Source organism: Castanea sativa, chromosome 10, assembly GCF_040712315.1.
Source record: "Castanea sativa cultivar Marrone di Chiusa Pesio chromosome 10, ASM4071231v1".
NCBI lineage: Eukaryota > Viridiplantae > Streptophyta > Magnoliopsida > Fagales > Fagaceae > Castanea > Castanea sativa.
Genome location: NC_134022.1, coordinates 23,842,326 through 23,850,672, shown reverse-complemented (window position 1 = coordinate 23,850,672; position 8,347 = coordinate 23,842,326). Strand labels below are relative to the sequence as shown.

Sequence of the window (8,347 nt, the reverse complement as noted above, 5' to 3'; positions counted from 1 at the left end):
GTTCACAGTTCTTGAAGAACCAAAAGAGAGCAAAGCCTCACCTTTTCTGATTTTTATTCAATAATATTATGAAAAACGTTTACAAACTTCAGAGCCTATTTAAGGGCTCCATAAAACTTGACAGACAAAAAAATATATTCTAAAATAACTCCTAATTGATACCTTACCATACCAGGAATCAAATTTGACCTAAAAAGCATTAAATGCACCTAAAAACAAGGAAAATACCTAAAAAACGTACTAAATAATAAAACCCTAAATAAAAGTTGATTTGGTCTGAAATTAGCAGATCCAAAATAGGAAAAAATCTGCCTTAACTGATATAGAGCTGGAAAGTCAATCAGCCATTAATTCACGCCATAAATCACTCCCAATTAAGCTAGATCAGCCCTAAATAGCTTGAATTAAATTTATTACGCTTTCATCTTCCTTTGGGCCAAGCTTGGAATGTCCTGCGTTAGAATCAACACAAATCTCTTGAATCAGCCCATTAAGTGCTTCTTTGATCTTCTTGGATCTTGCTCTTGTAATAGACCCAACTGGAACATGCAATGGATCCTTGAATGCTTGTTGATTCTCATCATTCACTTACGCATACTGATGATTGGCCAGGTTTTTGGGTCATCTTAGCGACTTAATTGGAGGATTATTACTTAAGTCGATTGTCATCGGAGGATCGCTATTTGACTCAATCATCTTTGGAGGGTTACTTGGATTGTTTGTCACCCTGGTGACATGGTTAGATGATCTCTACTTGAGTCGATCATCTTTGGAGGATCTCTTGGATCATTTGTCACCTTGGTTACTTGGTTGGTGATCTCTACTCGAGTTAATCATCCTTAGAGGATCTATTGGATCGTTCGTCACCTTGGTGACTTGGCTATATGATCTCTACTTGAGTAAATCATCTTTGGAGGATTTATTGAATCGTTCGTCACCTTGGTGACTACGTTCATTTGTCACCCTGTAGGTAGGAAGACTCAGATCTTTTTCCAAGGAACTCGTGGGTGGCTTGGTTCGTCCCTCCACCCATCGGCAGGATGATTTGGATTTTTTACCATGGCATTTGTGGGTGGTTTGGTTCATCCCTCCACCCGTCGGTAGAAAGACTTAGAATTTTTACCAAGGCACTATTGGGTGGCTTGGTTCGTTTGTTCACTTGGAGGTGACTTTGGTCGTCATCCTTCCCTCTCGGTGATGACCTTACTTTGGTCATCGTCTTTCCCTTTTGTGTAGGACTTTACTTTGGACCGTTCACTCGTAGGTGACTTTGGTCGTCGTCCTTCCCTCTTAGGTAGGACTTTACTTTGGACTATCTACCCATAAGTGACTTTGGTCGTCTATCCACTCGTAGGCAACTTAGGTCGTTGTCCTTCCCTCTTAGGGATAACTTTATGTTGAACTATCCACCCGTAGGCGACTTTGGTCGTTGTTTTTCCCTTTTAGGGATGACTTTACATTGGACCGTCCACCCATAAGCGACTTTGGCCGTTACCCTTCCCTTTTAGGGATGACTTTACGTTGGACTGTTCACCCATAGGCGACTTTGGTCGTTCGTCCACCCGTAGGCAACTCTAGTCATCTGTCCATCCGTAGGTAGGACTTAGTCTTTGGACGAGGATGAGGTGCCAGTAGGCATCCTTGATTAGTCCATCCTATAAGTAGGACTTAGTTTTGGATAAGGATTAGGTGTCGTTGGCATCCTTGGTTGTCAATCCATCCCGTTGGGATGAGGATTAGGTGCCCATGGGCATCCTTAATCGTCGATCCATCCTGTTGGGATGAGGATTAGGTCCTCTTTCTGTTGTAATCAATGATTTTGTATGGTCCTTCCTAGTTGAGTCCTAAATTTCCTTGTGCGGGATCCTTTGTAGTTGTGGTCACTTTCCTTAAAACAAGGTTCCTGTTGCTGAAGTGTTGAGGCTTGACCTTGGTGTTATAGTGTTTAGCCATAAGGTCTTGGTAACGGGCCATTCATTGTTTAGTAGTTGCCCTGACCTCATCCAGTAGATCCAAGTGTAGACAGAACCCTTCTTCGTTCTTCCTTTCGTAGTGTTCAACCATAAGATCTTGCTGAAGTGTTGGTACTCATCGCATGCTTTTACGTAGGATTGGACATCTTTCTGCATGGTAGGCCAATTATACCCTGCTTGTTTGAGCTTGTGGACCAACGATCACTCCCTCGAGTGGTTTCCACACACCCCTTCATGGACTTTCCTTATGTTGTAGTCTGCTTCGTCAGGGATCAGACACTTTAGGTATGGTCGGGAGAAACCTCTCCCATTAGCACATAGTGCGATGCCCAAACTTTTGACCTTTGGGGCGTAGTGTGGTCCTTTAGAAGCATCCAATTTTTAAGGAAGGAGGTGATCATAATCGTCCAATCAATACTTGTTGATATCACTTGTACTTTCAATTCCTCAATGGTAGGGGAGTGTTGGGTGAAGAACAATACCTGAAGACTGATAGTCATGTGTTTCGCAGATGCAGTCTTGGCTAATCGATCAGCATGTTCATTTTCTTCCCATGAGACTTGTACAAATTTTGCTATAAAATTTTGATCTTTCCGTCTCTTGACAAGGCTAAGGTACTTCTTCAACCGCTCTCCCTTGGCTTTGTAGTCTCCATTGATATGCCTGATGACAACTTGGGAGTCGCTATGGATGACGAGTGATGAGGCCCGTTAGTATAGCTTTGTACTTAGCTCCATTATTGGTCGTCGGGAAGCAGAGTTGAATGACACACTCTATGACGTCCCCTTCAAGAGATTGTAGGACTACACCGGTCTTTCCAGCATGTCTGTTGGATGATCCGTCTGTTCAGACCTTCCATGGGGTTGCCTCTTAGCCTTCTGCCTTGTTCGTTGTAAATTCTGCTACCAATTCAACTAATGCTTAGGCCAAGGGGTTTGTTCATCCAGACTACTATGGTGTGCGCTTCGAAGTATGGCCTAAGCTTTTGGGCTACTGTGATTAGAGTAAAGGCCAACTTTTCCATGAGGGATATCTTTCTTCCGCTCCCTTAAGCGCTCGGCTGGTGTAGCATATGGGTAATTGCACACGATCCTCCTTTCGGATAAGAGCTGAATTAACAGCCATGGGGGATACGACCAAGTAGAGGGAAGCTTTTCATCGGGTTTGGATGGACAGAGGAGTGGTGGAGATGCGAGGTATGCCTTAGTTCCTCAAATGCTTTTTGGCATTCGTCTATCCACTCAAATGCTTTCAACTTGGTTGTCCCTTTCCTGGTGATTGTTTGTTGGGGGGCGCTTGTTTTTGTGTTCGTCACCGCCTTATTCGTCATTTTGATCGTTTAGATGTTGTTCGTTCTGCAAGCCCAACTTTCGCTCCAGCTGTAATTTTGTTGGGTGAGTCATTCAACCGCCGTAGCGAGGGTTTACACTTGCTTCCCCAAGGTGTTGGGTGGGTTTTCGAGCTCTTGGTTGATGTTAGCCATTGATCGTGTCAAGACCATACAACTCTTTATCTTTGAAACGGCGATATAGCTTATCACTCATCTCCACAAACAGCGCCAACTAATGATGCACAAAAATCGTCAGTGAGTTGATCGTCCACACATGTGCCAATGGATGTGCCTAAAAAATAAAATAGAAGAACCAATCAAAGGGCACCTGTGGGGTACCGACCAAAGACCCTCTGAAGGTTAAGTCAGTAATAGAAGACTCTCTAAGAACTCAAGAGTGCAAGAGTTTGGGAGGATTCACTTACCTCAAGAAGGGTAAGGTTTGTGGTTTATATAGTGGTAGGAAGCTAACTCGAATCCCTTGATACAGGGGAATTTTCTTGTAGAGAGAAGGCTCCCAAGATACTTGGGATCACCTTTCCATATATTAAAGATTTGGTTGCATGGTAGGGTCTTTGGTCATGATGTACGAGAAATTTCCGTGCAAGGATGTGTGAGTGGGTCCCACTTAAGCCCCATGGAAACCCTAAAGGGATGGGTCATCAAGATTGAGGATTGCCTGATTCATCGGTCCACGAGTTGGTCATCCCTTTTTGGTGTCAGTCATTCCTTTTGGGATCAATCATCCCTTTTTAAGGTCAGTCATCCCTTTCGGGGGTCGGTCATCCCTTTTTGGGGTTGGTCATCCCTTTTGGGGGTCGGTTATCCCTTTTGGGATCGATCATCACTTTTGGGGTTGGTTATCCTTTTTGGGGTTAGTCATCCCTTTCGGGATCAGTCATTCCTTTTGGGATCGATCATCCCTTTGGGGTCAATTATCCCTTTTGGGATCGATCATCCCCTTTTGGGGTTGGCCATCCCTTTTGGGGTTGGTCATCCATTTCGGGGTCGGTCATTTCTTTCGGGGGCCAGTCATCCCTTTCGGGGTTGATCATCCTTTTTAGGGTTGGTCATCCCTTTTGGGATTGATCATCCCTTTCGGGGGTCGGTCATCCCTTTTGGGATCGATCATCCCTTTTGGGCACCCTCATATCAATCAGTCAAAAATTATCCTTATCAATGCTCGAGCCGTGGCAGATCTTAAGATGCTTCTAGATAAGCAATTTAAGCTCAAAGACTTAGGAGATTCGAAATTTTTCTTAGGCTTGGAGGTGGCAAGGTCCAAGGAAGGCATAAGTCTTTGTCAAAGGAATATGCCTTGTAGTTGTTGGAAGATGCAAGAATGTTGGGTTGTAAACCAGCAAAAGTTCCCATGGAGCAAAGTCTGAAGTCAAGCAAATATGAAGGGCAAGAATTGAAGGATCCTAGTATGTATAGGAGACTGATTGAGAGGTTGCTCTACTTAACCATTACAAGGCTAGATATTACCTTTGCAGTTCATAAACTAGTCAATTTATGGCTAAAGGCTGCCACATCTACAAGTAGCTAATAAGATTCTGCAATACATCAAAGGTAGTCCTGGGCAAGGTCTGTTGTTCTCTAGCAAGTCTGAGTTGCACATCAAGGCATTTGTAGATGAAAATTGGGTTGCTTGCCCAGATACCAGGAGGTCAACCACTGGTTATTAGGGTTGTGCAAACCAGTACCGGAGCCGACAAGATCGACCAGCGTCGACGTAACTACACCGCTGGTAGGATCGACCAACTAACCCGAGGCCGATGAGCAGAGGGCGAAAGGCAATCCGACTTCGGTGTGATGGAGCCAGTGGAAATTGAAACGCTGAAACCGATATTTCCAAACCAACCAATATATGGCTATAGCAACAATTTTTTTTTTTTTTTTTTTTTAAGAAAGTGTGAAACGACGTTGTTTGTCTTGGTTTTGAAAAAAAAAAAAAAGGCACCAAATGTTGTCGTTTTGTGCTAGGTCAAGGCTCCTATATATTCTTTCTTTTCCTCTATTCTCACCTTAAAACTCTCTCTCAAGTCTTGCACTCAATCACTCTCCACATCAGACGACAAACACCACACAAGGTAAGTTAGACACCACACTCTCAAGTCTTGCACTTAATCACTCTAGCCCATCTTGTTATTCTTGACCCATATCAATAAGTGATTATGAATTTATAATAATTATTATTTTATTTATGGGTAATTATAGCGTAGAAATGCTTTGTGAGTCAGCAGCTCCACCAAAGCATAAAGTTTGCTTTAGCTTTTTCAATGTGTTAGTTAGTCGTTTGTGTGAAAAGTTTGTACATTTTTCTTGGAATCTTGAACATGTTGTGTATTGATAATTTTTTTTTTTTTTGTATCGATAATATTGGGCCTAACAGCCCAATTTTTTTTATAAAAAAATATACTGTTATTTTAATGTTTCAAATTGAATAAACCGATTGAACCGACCGCAAAAAACCGCATTGCTATAGGTCGAAAAATTGACTTTAACCGGTGTGCATCGGTTCTAATTATGTGAATACCGATCCCTATTGGTTCGGTGATAAATTTGAGAAAAAACCGCATCGACTGAACTGCTCACACTCTTGGTTATTGTGTCTTTATTGGTGAGTCTTTGGTCTCTTGAAAGTTTAAGAAGTAGTAGATTGTCTCACGCTCATCAGCAAGATCAAAATATAGAGCAATGGCTATTGCAGTGTGTGAGGTTGTGTGGCTAATCAACTTTCTCAAGGATATTCAAGTTTCTCATTCAAAGGCAGTTTTACTTTTTAGTGATAGCCAGGCTGCATTACATATTGCAGCTAATCCTGTATTTCATGAGAGAATGAAACATATTGAGATAGACTGCCATGTCATCAAAGATAAGGCTTTGGAAAAGGTAATTAGACTGTTGCACGTTAGAACCAAATCACAAGTTGGGGATCTCTTAACAAAGGCATTGAATTCACAACAATTTTCCCACCTTCTATCCAAGATGAACATGATCAATATTCATGCCCCTGTTCCTCTTGAGGGGGAGTATTAGAAGGACAAGCTTAAAGACTCAGGTTGAAGAAGGTTGAAGGTTGAACAAGCACTGATTGATTGAAGATGTTGCTTCAGGCAGAGAGGCAAAGCACCAAAACAGAGAATTGGAAGAGTTGCAGCAGTGACAGCTATATGACAAGTTTGTTTACTCTAAAGCAACTGATTCGACTTGTAGTTTTAGAGTTAGTTCAATGAGTAGATATTTTATGTATAAACACATGTAATGATCTGATTGATTGTAGGAGTTAGATCCGTTTAATGTGGAGTTGGTTAGGAATTAGTTAACTTAGTCTTTGTATCAGTCCTTGTATATATATACCCCTTGTACATTCAGTTTCTAATTAATGCAATACAGAATTTCTCTCACAAATTCTCACAGAGAGAGAAGAGGGAAGAGGGAAGGGTGAAAAATAAGTGGTCAAAGAGAGAGAGAGAGAGAGAATCATATAATCAATCGGAAAGAGTGTTCAAGATATGCCCTCTAAATCTACAAATAAGTTTGTCCTCCCCACGATTCTTCCTTGTTGCCCTGATTGAATTGATAATTTGATATCTTTGGGAATTGGTTCAGGAATGCTTTAAGTTTGGATCCAAAATGTAGATAATATTCAACATGTAGTAAGAATGAATTTCATCTTGGCTTTCTGGCGACCAAAATTGGTTCCGTCAAACCTATATTATAACTTCATAAAGCCTTGATTTGTAATTTTAAAAGTCTACTTCAGATCCGCATTCCATTGAAATATTCTATTAAAATTGTTAGAAAAATAGGGTAAGAATGAGAAGAAGGATAAAATATAGCTGTGAGATGCATTGAATCACTTTTTTTAAAACAATATTTGCTCCTCACTCAAAAGAGAGTTTGCTATTGGGTTCCTAGTAAATTGGAAGTACTACAAACCTGAAATCTACCCATAGCAATTCTAAAGATTTCCTAAATATCTTTATTATATAGATGTATCCTTTTATATATATATATATATATATATATATATATATATATATATATATAAAATAAGAACTGAATATTTATATATATATATATATATATATATATATAAATAATGAAGAGACATTAATAAAAAACACCATTGAAAGATCATGACAATTGGTGAGTCACAACTTTTAAAATACTGTTAGAAAAATCAATTCTCGCTTTAGGTATATTTTTTGGCTTAAACTATTTCAGTTTTTTTTTTTTTTTTGCTAAACTATTTTTCAGTTATATATATATAAGCATGCAGATCTCTTATTCCATGTACACCGGGTAATTAACTACCAAAAAAAATCTCAATAGTTGACCTTAAGGTATTGAAAACTTGAATCCAAAACCTCATGAATCATGTGAAATCTAAGAAATTATGGATGACAAAGAGTTATATGTAGCAAAAATGTACTCTTGTACCATGATCACACAATAGCATATTCCAATGAAATACAAGCAACTTTGTGTTAGATATTTTTATTTTCTTCCTTACTATCTTTTGGTTCCAAATGGGAACTCAACAGGAGATAGTCAGATGTAAGAAGCGTTCATCAGACCAGTTGGAGTATGTAGAGACAAAGCTAGGGAAGGTGCTACGTACGTATACACTACGAGGCTCTATCTGATAGATGACAATTTTGTCGTAGTTATTACCTAGTTTTCTCAACCAAACTGATATATAAACTAAGAGAACTCTTAAAAATAGACCCAATCAAAATTTAGCCAAATTATATTTCTGATATGATAGTAACTTGTAACTTGTAACTTGTAATACTTAAACTAAAATAGTGCAATGACTTCGCTTTCTTATTGGGACAAAAGGAAGAAGTCAGAAACGGTAAACAATGCAAGTTTCATTTTATGCCATTCTTAACTCTAGCCACAAAAAATATCAAATTTTAAAATATGAATTCTTGAAACTCCGACCATTGACTTAGACGTATCGAATAAACGCCCTGGCCGGGACGTTTCTTTGTTCTATTTTAAAAGTAGAAATATATATTATATATACCAT

The 8,347-nt window shown here is 39.7% G+C and overlaps 1 pseudogene; it reads right to left on the bottom strand.

The window, feature by feature from the left end:
• LOC142612264 (uncharacterized) overlaps positions 1–3,098 on the bottom strand; it is a 13,845-nt pseudogene extending 10,747 nt beyond the window's left edge.
• Positions 3,099–8,347: the final 5,249 nt, after the last annotated feature.